Source organism: Haliaeetus albicilla, chromosome 11, assembly GCF_947461875.1.
Source record: "Haliaeetus albicilla chromosome 11, bHalAlb1.1, whole genome shotgun sequence".
In the NCBI taxonomy this organism is placed as follows: Eukaryota; Metazoa; Chordata; class Aves; order Accipitriformes; family Accipitridae; genus Haliaeetus; species Haliaeetus albicilla.
The window spans coordinates 37907339-37931489 of NC_091493.1; the positions used below are offsets into that span (position 1 = coordinate 37907339).

The following is a 24151-nucleotide window of genomic DNA, read 5'->3' on the forward strand; positions in this document are numbered from 1 at the left end:
AATGCACGTATAAAAAGTGAAGAAATTGTGCAAAACCCCCAAGTTTGTCAGTTGCAATGAAAAAATTAACATTTTTTCTATTTGACTAAAAATCTAATTTACTATCAAGCTATCCCATTTTGCTGTTAGATTGCTACAACTGTTATCTCCAGGATCTTTTAATAACAGCTCATATTTACAGCCCTCAGTGGGGCTCTCCAGGCAGGATTTTTTGAGCAGGGTGGGTTTAGCCTCCCAGTGACTTCCCCAGGAGCAAAGATGGGTCACTGCTCACAGCTTTGGGACACCACCTTGACATGCAAGCAGGAATTCAAATATAACCCCAGAATTTCAAAGCATTTAAAAACCAGTGAGACCCAGCTGCTGAAATAAGGCTCTGCAGCATCTTGATGCACAGGCAGAAGCACGGCTCTGTTTGCTTTTCTGCTACAACCACCGCAGCCTGAGCTTCCACTCCAACAGCGTGGACCTGTGCCAGGAGAGCCTGGGCAGGAACACCACAACGCTGGACTTGACCCACCGCCTCCTAAAAGCAGCAGAAATGGGCAGTAAGAAGGGATAACACCCAGAGGACCTGCACATATGAGGAAACACACAGTGGGATGCTTTACTGCACAGACCGCTGGAAGGAAAGAGCATTAAAAGTTGCCAAAACAATTATGCTGGTGGAGCCAAGGGTCACGTCCCGCCACCGCGAGAAATCAAAGTCTGAAGTCTCAGAAAGACAGCGGTAAGGCAGACAACACTTCTGCTGGGGCAACGCACCACTACCTACCCACTAACTCGCCGAGTACTAGTTCTTAAATAATACTTTAAATATACAATCATCTTGGAAATAGCGGTGGTGATCTACAAACTCACCGCTCCCACGGCAGAGTTAGCAGCCAGGGTTTGGTGGGTGCTTCCTGACCTGTCTCACCGCAAGGTCAGCCAGATTTGCCCCAGGTACCATCGTTGCTACCCCTTCAATGGCAAACTTTGCACCGGAGTGGATGAGGAGCGCTCACAAACTCCGTATGTCAGCTGTGGCCATGGTGACCTCCAGCTGAGCAGGAACATCTGCGACCACAACACCATGGTCCACACGAGACCATCACCTACAGCAAAAAGCTGAGCATTTATACAGCTCTGAAAATGTTCACACGTAGTAACTAGAGAAACCACAAGCACAGCTTCAGCCAGTAGTGCATTTCAAGCAGAAAAAACCCTCTGGAAACCAAGATCTCCCTCTTTCCCACATCTCACAAGCCTTTGTAGTCCAGGCAATGAGACAAAATAAGCCTGGCTGTGGGAAAAGGTGAGGCAAGAGGGATGCATTAGGTCATCAAGTCCATTCCCCCTGTCCTGCATGACTCTGCTCTACCATACATTTTCCACTGCTGTCTGGCATTACTTTAAACAACCTATACACAACTGGGCCCCCAACTGCTTCTCCTAGTCTGCTGGAACCAGCAGACGTTTGTGGTTCATTACTGCACTTCCACGAGCTCCACGCAGCTTGCACAGGAAAGGTGTCCGTGGCCCGAAGTCACATCTCTGGGGAACAACCTCCATCTCCGCTGGGAGATGTACGGGGCAGTTTAGATGCTGAGCCTGGAGAAACTGTTGAGCACTGCAACATGTCAAACTGCTGATAAAACTTGCACTGGCTTTGCTCTTGTTTTAGATGCCTTTGCCTTCAGCTATTTCATACTCTACAGGTTGCCTGCAAAATTCTTGCATGGCAGTAGCTAGACTTAGTGTTCATACTAGACTTCAGCTATGTTGTTAAAGCATGTAAGCAGATGTGTAAAATATTCCGCATTAGCAAAAATACTCATTTCTGTACATACTTGGTTGTTTTGCATCAAGTATAGCAACTGTAGGACATACTCCTGACAGGGGGCAAAGACTATTGATGGTACGTAGCGGGTCGGCAAGAGCGTAAAAGACAGCAATTAGGACTCATGGATAAAATATAAAAAGCAACATTTAAAATCATTTTGGCTGACTCAGCTGAGATGATCCTATGCCCTACAACATTAAGGCTTTGGCCGGTGTACAGTGTGGAACTGTAATCTCCTAAAATCTCGATAGCCCAGCTGACTAACTGCAGTTTGCCTCCACTTTCTTCTAATTTTATATTGAAACTCTACAGCAGAGCACATGCAGGGTGAAAACAAATTTTAAACATCATGCTTTGCGGAAATGTACTGCAAGTATATTTTCTTTTGGAAGAGGCAGGGCGGATTATTTTACTTAGAAAATGAAGTTCTCAGGATGTTAATATTTCAGGGCAACCTCTGCTTTTGCAGTTCAGAAGAAAGGGTACAGCGAGCCAAGGCAGCCGCCTGGATGTCGGTATTACAGGGTTCCTCAGAAAATCCTGCTGACACAGCTTCCTCTTCATCTTTGTCTCATATCAAGTTAGTAGTCAATGTGTTATTTTAACAGCATGACAACAACTATACAGAATGTCAAATAGTTACCTTTTATCTGGAATTTTATTCCTGCCATATATTTCAATGGAAATATACAACTTAATGTTGCAACATATTTCATACTGAAATGGGTAATAAAAAAAACTATAGACTGTGCATTTCCCCTAAAACATAAAGGAGGAATACACTGAAAATCTGTACTGTTTACTACTCTCTGTCTTCCAAAATCTCCACACCAATCTACTGTGCTTGAACTGTAAATATTGCTGGGAATATTTTCAAGGGTTTTTTTAGAAATAAAATATAAATATAAAATATATCCCGAATCCAGAATGTTCTGCCCAGCCTGAGTTTCAGTTCCAGCCTGACATAAGGATGGAGATGGAGGGCAAACCCTTTTGACCACACTTTGACCCCACTGCATGGGAACTCGGTGTCCTTCAGCCTGAATAAGGATCCTTTCAAATCCCAGAGAAGGATCAAGAAATTTTACATTAGCAAGTGCAGATCAAAACCCCTCTATTATCTCCTGTACTATTTCAGTATCAGGCCAACGCTGGAGGTACGCTGAGGGAGGAGGGCTTAGAAAACATTCAGGAGCTCCCTTTGGGGGCTCTAACAATGCATTTCTCCCCCCATTTGACAAATCCAGTATCTTTAGCTACCTGCAAACTGCAAGTTCCTATGTATCTTCAGTTGGATACATTTTCCCTTGTAAGGAAACTGCAAACCAGGGAAGAAATATTCCCTGTCCTTTTCAATACACGACAGCTGGCTAATTACCTAAATTATAGCTTTGTCAATATGACTTCATTCACTCAACCCCTCTTTGCTGTTAGCAAAAAAGAGCTGAAAGACCCAAACTCTTCCAGATCTTTGGGTTTATCCAAGAAAGTCTTCCTCTTCAAGGGTGGCCTGATGGTCATTGCTGCCACAGTCACCACGTCTACATGGAGCACTCTCCAGGACTGCTCCAGGATGGGGGTCTTTGCATGCAACATCCCCCTTTAAGTTCCTTTGGCTTGGCCATCTTCTACATGAATAAATACACACAAATATACCCGCTGGGAACATGAAGAGGACAGAGAAGTTTTAGAAGACTGTGAGAACATGACCTACCTTAGATGAAAGACTTCTGACACTTTTTTCTGCTAGAGGATGGATTTACCTGAGGACCGCCAGGTTTTTGAGTTTTGTTCTCCAGCATTCATACTGACTCTGCTTGCTCTGCCCTTGCTGTGCATGCCTGTCTTCTCTGAAAGACTGAGGGTACCTCTGTCTAGCAAATAAACGGTCAAGCTATGCCTTCTGATGTATCCCAAGCCTTCAAGTTCCTGGTAGTTTGGGTCTGCCCTCAACCAGGGTCTGCCCGGCAGTGGTGGTTAATTGCAATTAACTCCGGTGCCATAACTTTTCCCCGATCAGTGAGCACTTAAACCAGAATGACTAAATGTAGTTATTGATGAGATTAAAAAACGGAAAAGGAAGGTATCACTAGAGTTTTCGAAACCAACGCACTTCTCCAAGGCCAGCACCTGAACAAGATGCTCCACTGTCAGGCCAGGACTCAGTAGAGGTGCCTGCAGGTCCTGCTCTCCCCTCCTTCAGAGGAGGCTTCCAGTAACACGACTGCTGCTTCTTGGCTTTTAGAACCTGCACAACATCCTCCAGTCTGCCGGAGCTAACCCACAGTCTGCCTGGTCATCCTGAAACACGGATGCAAGACAACAGGTCATGGTCAAAGGTTTGCCAAGCCCTACTATATTCGTCCCTGGGTAGGTATGACCTAACAGTTCTGACCTTTTCTGGCACAAGCATGAGTTTAGCATCTGTATTTGCTCAGCAAATACATGAAGTTTGCAGACATCGAAATAGAAACAAGGTGAAATATCTGAATTCCCTGGTTTTGCTTTTTTGATGTTGATTCCTCTTCCATTGCTTCCACTCTTAGCAAGAAAGCCCAAGCCCCTAGACGCCCATCCATCTTGAGCTGGGTGACACCACCTGATGACACAAGTCCGCTTAAAGCAGGCTTTTGCTCTCAGGACTCACCCGGGATTACTGCTCAATCTCCTTTCTTGAAAAACAGACCATCCTCAAAGGCAGCCAGTGCTGGACTGCTGGCTCGGCTGCCTGCGGCTCCAGCCCGTGAGGTTTTGCTGCCGGAGGCAGAGACGAGCAGGTAGCTGCTCCGGCAAGCTTGTGCACAGCAGCATAGAAAGGCTGACAACCCTGCCAGGAGCCAAAGCTCCTTATTTTCTGGAGACCTGCTGGGCTGTTTCAGATATCTGCCCTTGATGCACACGCCATGAAAGCTGGAGTCCAGAGCACCAAATCCAACCACTTTTCCTCTCCCCTAGGAGAGGTTTTACGGTTTTGGCCCAGCAGCTTCATCACTTTGACGGGTTCACCACAAAATGACCGCCCAAGAGGATACAAGCTGATGGTCAACAGCGCTCACCCTCTGCGATGATGCAGATGAGCAACAAGCTTGGTGTGCAACCACGGTGCCACAAGCCCTCCACCACCTCCCAACCACCCCAGCTCCTCCGTGGGAGTTGCACCCTTCATCTCGGCAAGACCCAGCCAACTCCTCGGCTCTGCTGATGAGAGCAGCATGGCAGCCTGAGGCGAAACACAAATACCTGGAAGCGGGGAGATTCAACAATAAGCCAATGGCTGTTTTGGAAGAATCGGAAAAATTGTTGAGCAGTGATTTATTCGAGAGATTCAGCAGTTCACCAACTTTGCGAAGCTTTGGAGATGGTAAAAATGTAACAAGTGAGTCTCTTGCATGAATAAAAAATTACATTTTACATAAATTAAATATATAATTTGATTAAACATGTTTATGTCTTTGCAGTGACATTTAGAATAGGAAGTATTCATTTTCTGTTTTGAAAGGAAAAAACTCTCTCAAATGTAATTTGAAGCTGTCAAACCAATCTTCTTTACAGATCTTTTAAATGTCACATACCTTCGAAAGGGGATGGCAGATTCCTTTTAAATATGCAATTGCAAACAGTCCAAGCAAAATCAAGAATTTATTAAAATATGCTACTGACATTTATACTGATTAAGTATAGCCCTTTCCTCACTCCCTTTCGATAGACTCCCCTACAAAAGATGTGTCACAACAGCTCCTATTAACGCTGGCCTCGCTGTAATTCCCCAACACACAACCAGCCCTTCCCAACCAGCAAAATCCAGCTGCCGGAGAAGAACCTGCCTCTTGTTTTGTACCGGGGCTAGCATGAATTTGTGGTTGCTTTACATGAAGAAATGTACTTTTTGATGATTTCTTACCAGCATGCCTGAAATTTATAACCAAAAATATTAACTGCACTTACTTTAAATCAAGTGCAGCACTATACCTAATGGCTTTAAATGGAAGAGTGCATTAATCATAAGCATAAAGAAAACCTACTGCAACTCATTTCAGACAACTTTATGCTAGCAACCTGTATGGTTTTCTTCATAATCACAATATCTATCCTTAGATTATTCATTATTCTCCCCAATTAGAATGCATTTCTGGATTTTTTTTCCCTTTCCCTTTTCTTTTAAGGAACAGAGAACGGGGACAGAGGAAAACCCTCTCAGCTACCAGTAAACAGTCAAGAGCAGCAACGATGGTAGATCCTGTTCTCACTCACTTCCCACCGACACACTGGATGTTTTGGGGTCATTTTATTTTTTTAGAAGACAAAGAATTTAATTATTATTTCTCCTCCTCTGCCACCAGGCCAGTGAAGTGCATGGGCATAGCCCTCATTAGCACAAATGGAAATCCCCACTGTAAATTCTCCCCCGTGAAGCAACATTAAGAGCAAGGCCATCCTGAGCAAGCATACTCAAATTGGAAAATAAAATACACCTCCCATTTCTTGCTACCACCACAGGGAAAATGTAATGAAGTGCAGGAGATTAAGCCACAATTCCTGTATCAAATCTTCCTTGTACTCTATAATTACTCAACACAACGTTTACAACAGTTACTCCTTGATGATGAGAATTTGTTGCACGTTATTGAAAGACTTTATCCTAATGCTCTCAACTTTCTGGTGCATAACACAGCAAATTACAGCACGGCCATCATAACATAAATCACAATCACCACCACAACTCTGGCCTACTTAAAGCTTACACTCAGTATTTAAGAATCAGAAAATTACTAAAGGGACTTTTAGTACTGCAGAAAGCATGTCAGTGCCAGGCAATGGGGACACAAGGCAGCCCGCTGGCAGCACTCTGCGCTGATCACACCGCAGAAGGTGTCCAAAGCAAGCTTGCCCGAAAATAGCCAGGACCACAATCAGCATTTTCTTGGAGGATTCATGCATGACATTCATCATCATGCCATAAAGGAATTTAATGTAGTTAAGGATGGAGAGGAACTTTGCATTGAGCTTCAACATCCAACCTCCCACCCTTGCCCATGACAAGCAATGCTCTCTCCAAGGTGATCATTTAAGTACGTGTCCGTTCACCACGGAAAATACACGCTGGTGGGTTCAGCTTGCGAGGGGCAACCAAGCAATTGCCCCCAGTACCCTGCCCTTCCCTCTACTACCCATTGCAAAGGGCTTCCAAGATTTCTGGGGGTTCCCAAAGACCCTCTTGGGAATGACAAATATCCTCTGTGACCAGCTACTCTACATTTTATGGATCTACCAATACCTTCTGCTGATACGACACTGATGATCAGTGTCACAAACGTCATTTAAGTAAAACCAGTGAAAATTTAATACAGCCACAATCAAGCACATCACTTTTGATGGGTTTGTCAAGTATGCAAAGTAAGTCATCATTCCACCCCTCCGAGCTCCTCCTGTCGCTCCCCCAAATTACATCTTCTATATAACTCACGCCAGCTGGGCCAGCGGAGGAGATCCTGCCTGACATCCACCACACCACATGCACCCAGATAAACTCAACACCGCACATGAAAGCTCATTTCTTTATACAGCCTCTTGAAAGACATGGCAAGCAACATCTTCCAAGGTGAGGGCATTCAGCACCTGACAGCACAGAATCTTATCTACCCTGTCCAAGATCCAGATCATTTTTCCAGTTCCTACAAAGACAATGAATCTTTTTGCTAGCAGGGGCGGCGTTATTCCCATTTCTTGCACCTGGAAAGCGCTTCTTGACCAAGACTCTTCTGCAGTGTGGGTATAGCAAGGAATTTGTGTTTTGCCTCTGCTTTTCTACTTACCCAGTTGCTTTTATACATGGTAGTACACAAATGCAGGAGCAACCAAACACCTGAGATGTAAATGGGACCATCTTAGCTTTGGTTGTTTCCATCCTCACTGATTTGTGGAATCCAGTCCCACCAATCCCTTTGGTCTGCAGTGCTGGGGAGCACAAGAGTTAAGCTTTCCTAATGTTTATATCAACTTCAGTCAGTCCACAGTACTTTCAAGACTCTGTAAGGTCTTCTTACAGGTTTTGTCCACAGAAACGAGTGGTCTGGACTTCAGGCAGGACTCCTTTCCCCTTCTGCCTTTCCAAAGAAAGAGTGAAGGAACCAACCACCAAACACTGTATATGCAGTATTTCAAGCAGGCGCCTCCCCTGAGAAGAATACCTTCAAACCCCAAAGGTTATACTCATTAAATGAAGCCTTGGGAGACATCAGTGGGCTGCTTTCTGGCTGGCATTTTTTTCCCAGCCACTGCCAACACGAGGACATGCCACCTGGAAAAGGTAGGAAATCTGCCCGACAGGCTTCCCGAACGCGCAGCGAGTCTGATCCATGTCTGAGCTACTCTGAAATACGGTTTTGGACCACATCACCAGCTGGTGTAAATCAGCATCACTACAGCAGCGAGGCAGAGAGCGGAGCCTGGCCCCCGTCGACGCTCCGAGGCGCAGGAGCATCCCTGATTTCCTCTGACAGAATCAGTGCACTCGTCCAACGACGTTTTCCAGAGCCAGAGCAGGAGGTTTGCCTTTATTTCCACTTTACTGCACCCTGCTGACCCAGGACACGATGTGGAAATGCCAAGTATGGAGTGACAAGATTGAATAGTCAAGTGATAACACGTGTCTGGTGCTAAGAGCCTGCTTCTGGAAGACAGGTATTTAGCGACTCTGCTCTGTCGCGTGAGCAACCCAGGCACACGGACACATCCTCAGGAGGCCAGCCCGCAAGAAGGGCCATGCCAACCTCACATCCTCTAGGACAGCAGCAGAAGACACGCTAACTCCACTCAGATGGGCTTCTCAGTTAAGTTTCCCCACATGAGCTTTCCAATGATGGCTGCAGAGTCCCCTCTGCAGGAGGCAGTCCTGTCCAAACCTGTGCCCACCTCCACATAGCCCCTTCACTTCTCGAGTGTTTCTTAACCCATGTCCAGCGGGCCCACGTCCTCCTCCACCTCCTCTGTCTCCATCTGCCATGGTGCCACCACACTAAATAGCACCAGCAGCTCCCAGCGTTAGATGTCCAGCAGGGACACCATTTCTCCCTCCTGGATCATGCTATTTGCTTGATTTGTGGAAGCAGAAATAGGAGAAGCAGCCATGGAAGGAATCTTACATGAAGACAGTCACGGAAAAATTATAGAAACATAACACAAACCCCATACAGAGCGTGTGAGTATGTAAGCATTTCTCCTGCCATAACATAATTAATGCAAAACACACTGGGATCATGTTCTTTTTTCCGATGCAACGCATGCATTATTTTTGTTGATCCGTCTGGTTGGGTTTTTGAAAGCCATCACTTCCTGCATTCCACAACAGAAACTTTACACCCACAAAACCTGGTACCATTTCTTTTTATTCTTCCTGTCTTTATTCTATTTATTTATTCAGCTATCCAACGTGAAAGGCCATAAATCGCACTGCTACTTAAGTCACAGGGGGAATTCCTTTAAACATAAGTAAAAACTCATAAATAACTTCCTGCAGTCAACAATGCATTCATTTTCTTCTCTGCTTTCAGACTAATCTTCCAGCTAACAAATCAAATCAAGTACCAAAATGTAATTATTCCATTGTGATAATAATCTCCTTCTACTCAAAGCATAACTTGGCTTATTTCTTCTCAAATTAAAATGAGCAGAGAGGCTCGGGCTGGTGGGTGGGAGAGGAGGAAAGGTTATGAGGCACTGATAAACCCAAGGTGCGACAAGGAAACTCTTCAACTTGACCAAAGTCCTGCATCTTGAGCAGAAGGCACGCTAGTGCTAGGTTGGTGGAAAAAAGTGATGCCAAATCCAATTTAGACTCACTTATGTTAGTAGGATTATGGTATGGTTTTCAAGGCAATGAAGTGCATGACCTCAAAAAAAGGTAATTTTAATACTGGGACAATTCCCCCAAACTTGCTGCAAGCAATGCAGTTATAAATAAAGCCAGGAATTAATCTGTGACAAAGTCCATAAAAAAGGCAAGAAAGACTTTGCAAAATGCATCCACACAGGACACGTGGGGTGAACGTTTATTTTACCCTCCACAAAATTTGCTGCTTGTATCCCGTAATTAACCCTCAGCATTTCCAAACCCGGCCTGCTTGCTGCATGCAAGGATGGAGCTCAGCGGTCACAGCCACCGACGTGGGCACGTCAGGGACAGGCAAGATAAATGCCCTGGAGAAATGAACCCACACACAGACATGGACTCGCCGTGTTACACCGCTCCACACCATCGGATTCCAAAGCGGCGGCCAGCGTCAAGAGTGGGGCCAGAAGCATCAGGCTAAAAATAAACTGACAGAAATAAACTTGCTTTGGCTGCCAGCCTCCTGAGGAACCAAACGCACAGGACTTGAGGGGAAAAAAAAACCCCTGCAGTCATCAATTTGCATCCAGCACTTCGTACTGCGCAGCACAGCAAAGGGACGGTGTCAGAAGCAAAAAGGTAAGAGATTCGCTGCCGGCCCCAGAGACCGGGCATGGAAATGCAGCGGAGACCGGGCATGGAATGGCAGCAGGCGAGTGGTAACCTGCCCAAGAGCATCCTCATCCTCCCCAGAGCGCAGCTGGGAAAGGCAGAAGCTGGCACACTGCGCACGGGAAGGTGATGCCGCAAGCTGGGGTCCATGAAAATAGAGACAGAGGGCAGCCGGTGACCTTATTCTACATCACACTTATTTGAAGTTTTTTTATTTTACTGTTTTATTTTGTCATCTTCAAACTAAACTCTCATCACAAGCTTTTACATGCAAACACCTTCTGTAAGGCTTTGAAAGCGTGCAGATTTGTACCACTGAAACAGTAAACCGTGCCAGGCACACTCAGACGTTAACATTTAAAACACTAGCATTTTAGACAACAAATATTTTATTTCAAAGGCTGCAGGTGCATAAGCCCAGTGTGTCGAATGGAGCCTCGCTTACACGGCTCCAGCAGTGCCGTCCCTTGCCAGTCCTGTGCCTCACAAACGCAGCCACATCTCCAAAGCAAACACCTGGTTAGCTTGGATTCCTTCTTAATCTGATTTACAGGACTGTTTTTATATTAGAGAGTTCAGGAAAGGACGTCAGAACTATCTGAAAGCTTTTTTTAAAAAAAATTAGCTGGTTTGAGGGAAGATGCACGTCACAGGAGACTACGCTGTGGGCTGCTTAAACCCTTAAAATAAAAGGGCATTATTCTGAAAACGCTGATGTATCCTTCAACGAGGACCACCATCAATTCATTAAATGAATTGTCTCCCTGACACAACACACACACGCTACGACTTGAGGAAACACCGCTTCCGAACCCAAGCTCCAGCTGGTGCGGGGAGGCAGGGGGGAAGGCAGGTCCCAGCGCCAGACACGTCCCTCGGCTTACGGCGAGGCAGGGACGGCCGCCAGGCCAGCGGCCACGACACGAGGAAAAGTCTTCTGCAGCACTTTCCTCCCAGCGGACCTTATCTGGAGTTTTCTCAGGGTTGTTTTTTCACTTCAGTGTATTTGTTTGACACATTTGAAGTGAGATATTCCTAATTCTGTATGATAGAAAGTGATTTTTAAAGGAGCGCTGTGAGTTACTGATGAAAACATACATTTAGTGATTTAGAGGAAAAAAAACAGAAGAGATTTTGTATGAGCAGAGGCTCCCACAGCTGATGGGGAGCAAGAGCCACAGGGCTCCCCTCTCCTCCTTCCAGACACCCAGCATGGGCTTGGCCAGCTCATTTAACCCACCTATGCTCCGCAAAATGTTTTGAAATCCTCAAATAGAGACCTCATAGTGTAATAAAAAAATCTCCTATCACTTCTACCAGCCACTTAAACTCCCTAACACTCACCCAGCACTGAGTTTACATCAGGAAAGAGAATTAACCAGATACTGAACTGATACTGTGCCTGTTCAGCAAATAACAGTACCTTGGTAACTTCTTCATGACTTTACCGAGTTCCCTGTAATTCCCAGGCAGCCCAGCCTAGCCACGCACTGGAAACCTGACGTTTCCGGGTACGCTTCCATGCAAGTTATTTCAGGCATTCAGGTCTTCTTGGCTGGTGGCACATGAACAGAGCATCTCTCACCCGACACAGCGTCGGCAGGTACAGACGCCTACACCTAGAGGAAAGTAAGACTGGCTTCCCTTAGGTATAAGAAAACGACAACTTCAGTGACTGCTCTGCACAACTCCTCAAAGCAGGTCTAACCACTGAAGGTAGCCAAGGTACCAAAGGATGGTCACTGAAATTACAGGCAAACATTAATTTGTTAACTACATGCAGACATCTCACACTCCTCATGCTGCGGGTGACATTACTGTCAATAGAAGTGAAGAAGAGAAAGTCACGAATTGTTGGAAGAGAGTTAGTTTGTGAGCTTTTAATCACAAATAAGGCTCAGCGCAGTTCCACGCCATCACGGGCTAGGGAACGAAAAGACGACTGCCCCGAGAGCGGCAAGAGCAAAACTATTTGAGAACAGAATAAAACCAGCCTGCGCCCGACGTGTGCGTTTCCGAGTGCCCTTTTCCAACGCACCGGCCAACAAAACAGGGAAAGACGAGACGTACCAGGGAAGCAGGGGAGACCGCTGCAGCGGCTGTGAGCCGCAGGGCGGCCGGCACTTCGGGGGTCCACGGACCCGACCTGGGGGTGCCGCCACCTTCTCCTGCCATGGGGCAGCGCGTGGGGCAGGGTGACCGGGCAGAAGCTCAGCAGGATGAGGACAGAGAGCGGGACTGCCTGAGCATCTCGGCTTCACGTGGCACACAGCTATCCCAGGAAACAACACATTTTTTATGCCTTTTTTTCCTATTTGCTATTTTCCAGTCCTCAAAAAGCTACAGGACACAGAGCACCGTTACGCGTACTGCAACCTGAAGACAGCAGGAAATTTTAAAATTTCAGCTACATACACAAAACCCTCTAACACATGTATATTTTATTTGATTTACTGCGATACTTTTCTTCCATCTCTTGAAAGTAATTTTTCTCCAAAGCATAACTGCTTAATTGGCAAGTGTACAAAATATAATTACGCTGCATACAAGTTACAATATTGCTTATGGGAATATCACTGTTGATGGATTCTGCTTTATTTTGTGTTTAATCTCTATTAAGAGATCTGTATGAAAATAGCTAGGTACTCTTGATTTTATAAACATGACACGTCACTCAGTCATTTCTCTGCCTAACCGAAGCCCAAACAAATGCAACTTAAAGACAACAGAAAATTCCTGGGCTAGCCTAACGCATTGAAGTTAATAAAATTCTTATGTTTTCCTCTAATGAAAGTGCAATGCGCAGGACGCTAAAAAAATTACCAACGTCTCCAGGCTTAGGTTTGTCACATCCATTACACTACCAGAGCGATGTAAGGACATGGTACATAGGAATATATCGCTTTTAATGACAAATTTAGGGGGTTTTATTACATTCCCCACAAGGACCTTTGCAGTCGCATCTTTTATAGCGGAAGGATGAAGAAGCAATGCTAGTCCCAACACGGTGAACAGTGCCCGGTACTCAGGAGCAAAAACACTCTCGCCCTTTGTGCCCCTGGCTCTCCCCAGCCATGCCAGTGCAATTCCCGTTGCATCCGCAATTCCCACTAAATTGACATCCAGCCACGCCAGCCCCACTGCCACCCCTGGCGTAATTCCCCATTCTGCGAGCATTTACACACGTGAGTAACGTTACACACGGGAGCAGACATGCTGTCTGGAAATGGGTCTCGGTGGTCTGACTGGTAACTATTATCAGCATGTTTTAAGTGCCTTAAAGGTTTATTTCATTTGCTTGAGTAATGAGATTAATGCGATGTTTGTTTGTTTAAGCTAAATCATACAAAGCCAAACATCTAGATGTCCTTAATTCACAGCATTAGCCCAAGCTGTGTCACCATGCGAGTCCATCTTACTATCCTGCTTTTAACTGCACCAAAAAATTCCCATTTTGCTCCGGTTTCGCTCCCAGAGGTCAGCCAGCACACAGAGACCTCGAGTGGCCAAATAAACCATTAAATGTTGCCACATGCTGCCTAATGTTTTCATGCGCTCCCTGTTTTCTTTGCAACTAGGCTTTTAACATATTCAACTTCTAGACCTAAAAAGCCAGTGTAAACCCAGCAGATATGTACCTCTGTGTGTGTGTGTGTGTGTGTATATATATATATATCTCTATACATACTAAAGCACAACACGGACCAGAGCCCAGCGACCCCACAAACCTCATCCATGAATGATGGATGAGATGGACAGACCAATATGAAAACTCACCTAAAAGCAGAGTAAATCTGCAAACATCCAGCTGTACATTCTCACTTCAAAATAAAAACAAATTGCACACAAATGCATCGGTTTGGTTCCAACAGCGACACAAGCAACGTATAATTAATTTTTAAATCTGGGTTTGACCTGTTTTGATCAGTTTGCACTCCTGTCTGTATTCTTCTGCTCAAAAGCTTCCCACCAGGGCTGGAGCGACTTCTGATGTCCCGTGGCCACCAAGAGCTGACTCGGAGTTTGAATAAATACTGCGCAATTAGATAAAGCACACAACTATCAAAAAAAGTAATCCTCCCTCATTTCCTTCCTCCACCTAAACTTATTTGCATCTGACCCAGGCATTAGCCATAATACAGGCTAACGTGGTCCCTACTAGCTTCTTACCTAGTGCTAAGTACCTGGTGTTGATGTGCAATGGATACAAGGAATTTTTCAGGGAAATGGTGGGAAAACTTAAAACCTATGCTCTTTCCTGAGCACTAAAGGTCACATCCCGCAATCTCCACCTGCAGATACAGGTCTCGTCTCTGCAAGTCATCCTGTTGAAGAAAACCCGCAATGCTGGTGCTTGGGATCTGCAAACATCTGGACGCTCTCATTTAAACGACGGGCTTTCCTGGATTTTGAGGTCAGAAGAGACCACTGTGATTTTCCAGCTGATACACTCCACGCTAACTTACCTGAATTAATCCCTGCTTGAGCATTGTTCACTCCAATGAACAAACATCCCTGAATTTGGTGTTTCCAAAGGTGGAGAAACCACCAGCAGCTTCAGCAGCCTCCTCCACCGTCAACGGTGCCGAAACCATGGACCTTAGCTCTCGCCTTTCCCTGGCTTCACCTTCCAGCTATCGGGCCTTGTTAAAACTCTACCAGCTAGACCCAAGAGCTCTTTATTATTCAATTTATTTTCCCCATGACAACACTAACTGCCTTAACCAATTTACCTTCCGACACTCTCCCAGATAAGTCAAGCGGACGGAGGCCCTGGACCCTACCCCTGCATCCCTTCCCGACTCCTTCGGCATTTCGGCAGCCCTCCCCAGACCCTCCTCGACAGGCACCAGGGACACGGTGGCTGCCACATCCCTCCTCCAGCCCGGCAGGTACCTGCCAGCACAGGCAAGGAGCACGCAAGACCTTTGGCCATAATATCATACTGGCAGCGCTCGCTCGTGACTCCTCACTCCTCCATAAAGAAGTGATTTCTCCAGACAGCATCCTGGAGGTACGGCCTGCGATTGTTTCTCTTAGATAGAGAAATTTACAGTTGGCCACCTGAGAAATATTACCTGCTTGTATCCAAGCAGTACAAATTGCTTTTACCAGCGGTCATTCCTTTTCATTATTTACCACTCTGCCAATCTTAGTGACATTTCAAGCTTTAGCAACGGTGACTCTCTGCCTTATCACGGGTTGCTCACAAACACGTTAGGCAGCGTAAGGACAAAACCGAGCGCTCAGAGAGGCTGCTAGAAACGGATGTTTGGAAATTACTTCTGATTTTACAACTGTATTTTGGGAGCTGACAGTCTGCTGGGTCTCCGCCAGTCACTCTTCTGCACATCCCCAGCCACAACAGCGGTGCTGTACCAAGCTGCATTTCTTGCTGAATTTTAAAATCCCCGCAGCTACCTTTACCAATCCCATCAATGAGCTTTCTAAATGAAAAAAAGAAAAATTAGTTTGACAGGATGTGCTGCCCCTAAACTCAGGCTGATGGAGACTGAATGCATCACCATCCTTCCCTCCTTCATTAAACAAGTCCCCTACCACCGACTCGCATCGTTTGCCCAGGACTCACGTCAAGCTGACAGGTCTGTGTTACTCAGCCTGGCCCGCTTACAGCTTTCCTATAATAATACAACATAAGCATTGCTATGGTTCGCAGGGAATACTCCAGTATTTCAAGACTTAGTAAAAAATACGCATTACTGGCTCAGTTTACTCCGTAAACCTCTTCAATGAGAGACACCAGGGCTGACGTACAAAGGTCTGACTAAAGCAGTGGCTGTTTAACATTCACGTCTACCACAATCACAACGGGGGTCTAAACATGCCATTACTTTTTCTGCCCCCCCAAAGTGTAATATTTTTGTCTTTTCTATTAACGTCACCTAGTAACTTAGTTTTATTTCTAATACTTTACAGAAACCGTTGGTTGTTCTCATCACTACCAGCCGCAGCTTCTGTCTGCATCCCTTTGCCTCTCTCCTCAAGCTTTGATTTCTACTCTCCGCTATCAATTCCCCTCTCAGGCACTCGGCTGTTCAACGTTAACCGTATCGTAAGGGCTGTGCATCCCATTTCAGCTCCCAGCACCTTAAGCAGCCTGGGCTGGAAGGGTGATGGCTGAAGGTAAAGCAGGCAAGCAGAGACCCGCTTGGCCAGATTCTTCCTTCTGATACATCAGTCAACTAAAATTTTTTCAGAAACAAGCGCAACAAAAGTCACTGGCCGCAACCTGACTGCCTGGGGCTAAATGTGAGTGAGATTTCATACTCCAAGCAAGGCTGGAACTAGTACTTAGTGAAGTTGGGTCACCTCCAAGAAAGCACAAATGCAAGAAATATGTTGAACTTTTGGCTAGACAAAACTAAAATTGCACTTTGTCTCCCCAAATCGCTCTGTGCTGCTTCTTTCTAATGCTCACAGCTTTTGCTGTCCAGAGAGAGAGATACAGATCTACGCTTTCTGCTCCTCAAACTTTACAGATGGGAAAAATATGTCAGAATAATACAGAGTTGCCTGAAAAAGCAACAGGCACTGCTGCTTTGGATGCCCTGACGCGGCTGCGCTCGCGGCACACCACAGCCCTGCCTGACCCTGGCCACGGGGCTACCAGCCACACGGGCATCCTGGTGCTTCACCCAGGAATAATATTACAGCATATTAAAAAATTTTGTTTCCTTCTAGGAATGGAGAATAGCTAGAATAGGTATTTCTTCTGAGAAACTCTGCTGTTATTAGCAAAGGGTAAAAGTTGAAGTTAGCATAGGTATTCCAGTACTGAACTTCTGGATACCCTAACTCCAGGCTCGAATGTTGCACCGTACCATTTTGTATAAAAAGAGCTACTAGCTTAGACAAGTAGCAAATATAAAACTTACACGAGCTTGTCCTGCGGGATCATGAAACTTTAGATAACTGCAAAATCATGAAAGCTGATGGAAAGGGGTTTTTTTCCGTATATTGAATTGAAATTAATTTCATCCACAACTAATTACAGCAAAGCTCAAGTCTCTCAACTTTTAAGTGTAACGTCTGGTATTTAGCCTAACTACTTCACCTAAATTGCTGATTTCTTCCAACGTCCCCTCTCATGCCAAACGTGGTTTTCAGCATAAAGATACTAAAAAGTGGACACTTTATGACAGCTCTACAGGTACCACTACCATCTCTTATATTTGGCCTAGCACACTTTTAAAGGGGAATTTACAGGGTTTTCCCTCCGGCTAATGCAAACAAAGGACATTCCCCCAACCTCCCATTTATCGTCATGAAACTAAAGGGTACGCTGATAAAACCAAGGAGGAGAGTTGACGAGGAAAGCCAAGACACAGTTATTCAAAGGGGCCTGCAGAAGGCCAATTTTTAATTAAAAGCTTTATCTGGAACATAAACTACAAGCTCCTTATGCCCAAAGCATTCCTAGTACATCATCCGCAGAGAAATGAGGTGCTCACGGAGACCTCGCACCCTGGGGGAGCCTCAGCCAGGTACCGTAGTGGATGTCAGCACGCACGCCTGGGATGCTGTAACAGAAAAGATGCAGGAAAGCCGGGAGAGCCCCTCGATGACGGCGCTGCCGCCGTGCTCACACCGGCAAGTGCAAGCGAGGCCAAAAGGGAATTGTTTATTGAGAAGGGAGGGACCGTGACACGGTGGCTTCCCCTAAACATAAACTGGAATATCCATAAAGGCAGGCTGAGGACCTGCAAAGCTCATCGCACCCCACGGCGCGACACCTGCACAGGAGCCAGCCGTGTGATTAATTGTTGGTTTTGTTTATTTTCTGTGCTAATGATGATGCTATCAGTTCCACCAGTGCATCAGCTGTGTGGAACCTAATGGATCTCTATCTCCTCCCTCTGCCTCTTTTGGGGCCGATCCTGCACTCTTTGTACACCCATCGTTTTTCCCAAAGCCCACCAGCATTTCAAAGGGGCTCAACCATACTCCCAGCCAGGGTCGCTTATACCTTGCAGAGCCATACATTAGAGTTATTACAATAATAACCAAAAGCCAGGCTAATTTTGGAATATCCTACAATTCTTTGCCAACCTCCGCAGCACAGAAGTTACTCTTTTTCCAAAGTGAACGGGTCGCTAAAAAAAAATGATAGGCAGCATCCATTACATATCTATTATATTTAGCAACAGAGAATCCATCTGCATTATTCCTGGTCTCATTAAAGACTTGGCTCCTTGTAAATATTATGTCTCTAATCCACACATTCTCCCTCCGCACTGTGCTTCAGGGGTCTATTTAAGTAATAATTGGTATGCGTTGTTGCAAAGAAATAGTGGCTGAGTATTTGACAACACTACACAAGTTAATGTACACGGGAGCAACTGCGGTGGTCCTCGTGTGACAAATCAATTCAGCGAGGTTCTTACCAGCATCTCTGCAAAAAACTCACCACCAAGGTACCCTGCGCTTTCTGCGCCTGGGTCCGAAAAAGGGTGTGATTTGGTCAACCTTGATTTGGCCACCGTGGCGGCAAAGGTCCTTCCTAATCTCACGCTGCTCGGACTGTTGGTGGGGATTAGGGAGAGGGCCTGGGCGAAGCAGAGCCCAAAATTCAACAACTAAGCAGGTTGGTTTAACCATGTAAAGCTTACTTCTGGCGGGAGGGATGGGCAGAAGCCCAGAAGTAAGCAGGGCAGTTACTTTCAGCAGGGCCACTGGTTTTTATTGGCTTAAAGTATACACGAAATTACTGCCAGGTAAGGTCGGAGGAGCAAGTCATTAATAATTAAAATCTACTACTGATTTATTTGAGTAACTTGTGTTTTATTTGCATTTTACAGTAAAGTCCCAGAACAGATGGGACTTTATGGAAGCCTATCAAGACGCCTACCGTGACCCACCCAGAAGACCACGCATTTGAAAAACAAGGCAGAATTATCAAAAATAACCATGTAATGCAAGCGCACGCAGCTCCAGTCAGCTGTGGAGCAGGGGGACCCTTAAAGGTGAAGGCGTCCCGGGGGCTGTCCTCTCCTGCAAAACCGCAGAGCAGGGACAAGCCTCCAGCATCCCCCTGGAGAGGGCTCTGCTCCTGGTTGGACCTTCAGGATGGGCTAAAAGCACCATAAAAATCCCAGAAGCGGGCAACCTTGCCACACAGCAGCACTGATTACCTCCGTGAGGGGTTGACGGGTCCATCAAAGCCGGTGCTAATGATCAGGCCACTCTGGTTCCACCAGGCGTTTTTCCCCTCCAACTATTCCAGCTGTATTTCTTTTTAATAATCCCATGGAAGCCACAAAGAATATAACACAGGCACTAACAAATCATTACAGAGCAAAAAAACCACCACCAACTTTGCCAGCAGGACCACCAAGCTCTTCCCACACAGCATCACCATGCTCCCCCCTCACCCGACCAAGTACAACAAACCCAACCGACCAAAGCGAACCCCAAAGCCAGTGCAGCAGGGATTCTCTTGCAGTCTCAACCCACAAAGTTCAAACAGGGCATGAAATCTAGGTGAGATTGGAGCAAATTTGGACTCAGGCCCCTCTTGCCTTGAAGACAGAGGTGACAAAATGGGATTTCTGCTTCCTAACAGTCCAGTACCTCTTTTCCGAACAAGAAGTCTTCACCTTTCTCTTTGCAATCTCACCATCATGTTTCCCAAATGCGACATCCCGCCAGCATTACCACCTCAGAGAGGAGAAACAAAAAATAATTCAAAACCTCCCGATGTTTAGTCCTGTGAAAACAATTCCTGGTTTTTAAGAAATCATTAGGGTTCAGGGTGCACAAAAGAGGAGTGCACATTCATTAAGCTTCATTGGTCATTGTAGAACTAAATAAATAAGAACTGATTCTTCAGTGCTCTGTTACCAAAAAACTCCTACTGACTTCAGAGAAAATGTAATCCGGGGCCTTCCTAGTACTCTGTAAAATGCCAAAGATCCCAGACTCCTCACCACGATGGGGCTGAGCAGAAGGAGAAGATATGCACGGCATAATGAGAAGGTTTGGTCTGCGTGCCCTCGCTGGGGCAAAGGACAGTCACGGCATTTTTCATCCTTTCACCTAAAACTTATCTTTATTTTACTTCCTCTGGCAAAGGAGAAGGAACAAAACAACGAACCATGGGAACACGGGAGAAGGAACGACAGTTGGCCCAGGTGCACGTGGGCATGACAAAGTCCATTTTGGAATCGCATCTTTCACCATCACGTACAGCGGTGGAGAAAACGCCAATTCCTGTCTAAAACATTTGTGTTGTCCCAGTCAAGAGCGAAACCAGCGGTGACGTGCCAAAACCTCCCCTCCAAAGTTTCAGCGTTCCCTGCAAGAGGGGACCCCAACAACCACCCCGCACTCCCCCCTGCACTCGCCTGTGAGCCCTGATGCCACTCCTCCGGTAAGGGCCTATAATCTAAATATACTTAGCGCAAGAATAATTTTCATTTTAAGAGTTAAGTGGGCTGTGCCGAGGAAATAAAAGATATTTCAGGGCTTTATCCTTCTTACGACAAAATTGTGACTCCTATTGGAGCAGGAGAACAAATATAAAAATTACTAAGATCCATATCACATTTCCTTACTCTCTGTTGTATCCAAACCCCAAGAGCTAGGAGACTGGCTCAGGGTGCTGTTCTCAAGCTCTGCGGAATAACCAAACATACAAAAAAGCGTGATTTTACTGAGGGAGGGGGAAGCTGCAAACAGATCTGGCGGGAGGGAAACTGCTGGGGGCAAAGGGTCCCCATACTCTGAAAAATCCCGAATTTCTAGGGCAGGTGTAATCACCCCAGTCTGAAAAGCTCTTTACCAGCAGCTCCACTCTCCACTTCTTTAACTTACTACAGCCGGAGTATCAAGCAAAGAAAGTAATACTTGCTAGATCTGATGTGAGGAGTAAATATGACACCTATCAGATTTTTTAAGACAGCATCATCCATCCACCAGATTTTAACAAAACCCTTGCAAATTGCCAGTGCTGTGTTTAGAGAAGCTTTTCCATTTCTTCCACTTAAACACGAAGCCACTTTCAATTCCCACAGCTAGTAAACAGCACCAAAAAACCAGTGAAAATTAACCTACCTTTTCCAAAAGCTTGGGCAAACCCAAATTCGGGGAGTTTTTTCCTTAAAGTACCTATTCTTACCAGAGTGAGCTGAATTGAAGAAGTTTTATTTGAATTGCTGCCAGCCTGTTGAATAAATCAACTTTCCTGGCCAAAGATTTCAGTACGCTACTTCCACCTCGTGCCTGCGACCTCATACTTTGAGGCTGATGTTTTCCCTGATACGAGGAAGATTATCACTGGACAAGTCTCTGTACTGAAACAAGAGCGTTAAAAGATGACAGTCTGTGCTACAGTTTTTGCTATGAGGAAATTCCTTTGAACGTTTTCCATCTAGGAAGAGCAAAAGTGGAAAAGGGCAACAACTTTGCCCTCGAAAAGCAGGTTGGGATAAGAGGGAGCTGTCAGCAATCAGGGCTGTGGGGCTGCAGCTCTGCGGGGCATCACAGTCCGGAGCCGCCCCGGCCAGCCAAACCGCGGGAATCCCGAACAGCCTGGGCCAGGAAGAAAACTACCTTAAAACCAGGGGAAGCTGACCACAAGAAAACATCATCTCCAATTTGTAGGCTATGAAGTTGACAATAGAACTCTGGACTGAGGAAGCATCTGGGTCTGAAGTTCTAGGGGAAAAATGAAAAGTCAAACACTCAGGCAATCTGCATTTCAAAACACAGGAGCTTTTCACCGCTCTGGCTAAACTATCTTATCTTCTCTTCAGTTTTAGACATGCTGGGTTATGACTTTTAAAGTGAATGATACTTTGGTTGTCCACGAGTGGAAGAGCTCAGGTGAAGGGAATAACTGCCTGCAGCCCCCAGATGCACCCAGGTTCGCTAACGATGAAAGTGAACCTCTGTCCCCGCTCCCTGCTAATGACTAACAGGTGGGTTTCCCAAACGCGTCCAAAAATAAAAAGCTCCTTTCTAAAAATACCGCCCTGCATTCACAACGCCAGATTTTCCAGAAAAATACTGACGATAGCTGACGTTTCCCGAACAATCGCTTTTATAGGAACTTCAGGCTGCCCCTGCAGCAGAAAGTTTTGTGAGGCGAAGAATACAAATCTTTGTTTAAGATTCGAGCCCCGTGGACGAACCCACTCCCTCGGCCAGCTCCGGAGCTCGAGCACAAATCAGCTTTATGTTAATAACAGATTACAGAACACATCGCCACAAATAATTTTTTTTTTTTTTTTTACTACAGGATGCGTAATTGAAATGTCTGCGATTCAACAATCGCCTCTGAATTCATAAATACCTCATAGTATTCTGAACACACTCGCCTATAATGAGACCGTCTTCAATTTTCCTTGGTAAAGAGACCTTTAAAGAATGCTAAAGCAGGTCGGCGCCCTTATGCACTGATGGAAACAGGAACAAAAGCATTTTGTCACCAGGCATCTCGTCTATCATTATTTTCTTCACTGTGCTTAAACAAACTGAAAAGTATGTGCTTCCCCCCCCCCCCCGCCACCTAAATATCTGCAATAACTGCAATTTCATTCCCGTCGGTAAGCCACCATCTGTATGAAAACAACGGTCCATTATACCTAACCGTCACCGGCTATCGTTTTTCCTGCTTCACTAATGTTTTTTAAAACACGGGATTAAAATGTCATACCATCCCTCACGTTCTAGGGAGCCGTGTGTACTCCTCTCCTCTGGTCACGGTATACTTAATCAAGTGTGAATGATTAAAGTACTTCAATTAGAGCTACGTACATTCATTGCAGGCAATTCAAAGGCAGCAGAGAAGTGTAGCTGAAAGAAGAAATTACTTCTACTACTTTGAGATCTCCATCTCCCACTTTCCTCCTCCCTAGCACAGCCAGGCAGAGCCATGGGACCCGGCAAAGTACCAAGCGCTAAGCCCCAGCCAGGATTTACCTTAGGGGCACGTCCCTCGGCAGGACAAAAGGCTATTCTTTCCCCCTCTGCAAGTCCAGCAAGTTGGGGTGGGTGGGTGGTGTAAATTTTTTTTTTTTTTTTTTTTTTTGGTGAAAAAGAACAACACGCGTAAATCCGCGCACCCGCGCAGCTCCTTTAATTTTGCTTGCCGGTTGTATCGGGGGAGGGTTTAAAATTTTCAAACCGGGGAAGGGGGGGGGATAAGATAATACATAAATATTGGAGAAATTAAGTCTGGGGTGTAGGCTCTAGGGGGGGAAGGAGCGAAGCGCGGCCCGTGTACCGCCCTGCCCTGCGGACACCCGGCACGGCGGGGTTAAGCCCGGAGAGTTGCTAAGTGATTGAAGGGGGGCGAGTGCGGTTCTTTAGCCGAAAGAAACTACTAATAATGAAAAAAATTAAAATGGAAAAGAGTAAAAATATTTAAAAAAAAAAATTTAATTTTTTTTTTTTTTTTTTAAAAAGCCACAACACAACGGATCGCGGCCGCCTGCTCCGCGTCCCACGGCCGCCGCGGACGCGGCGGCCGTGGGACGCGGAGCTGGCGGCCGCTCCGGGGGTTTCCCCTTCCCCAAACTTTCCTGCCGCCGCCCCGTTAATCCCCCGGCAGATGTTGTCGGCGGCTGCTCGGTACTAAGTAAACAATGCGGGGCCCGCCACAACAAAAGATTTCCCACTTCCAACCCCAAGCTCCGCGCCAGCCCGGCACCCGCGTAACTTGCGCGGCCGGGCTCCCACCACCATCAACAGCCCCCCCCCGCACACAATACACCCCCCCTCCTCCTCCCCTACACCCCCCCCCCTTCTTTCCTTTTCCTCCTCCATCCCCATCGCACGGGGGACATCGAAGCAAAGATGTCCTC

At 46.0% G+C, this 24151-nt stretch overlaps 1 protein-coding gene across 2 annotated transcripts in view; it reads right to left on the bottom strand.

The window, feature by feature from the left end:
• The window catches only part of CTBP2 (C-terminal binding protein 2), a 141960-nt gene that overhangs the window by 117339 nt on the left and 470 nt on the right, over positions 1 to 24151 (bottom strand). The window lies entirely within an intron of this gene.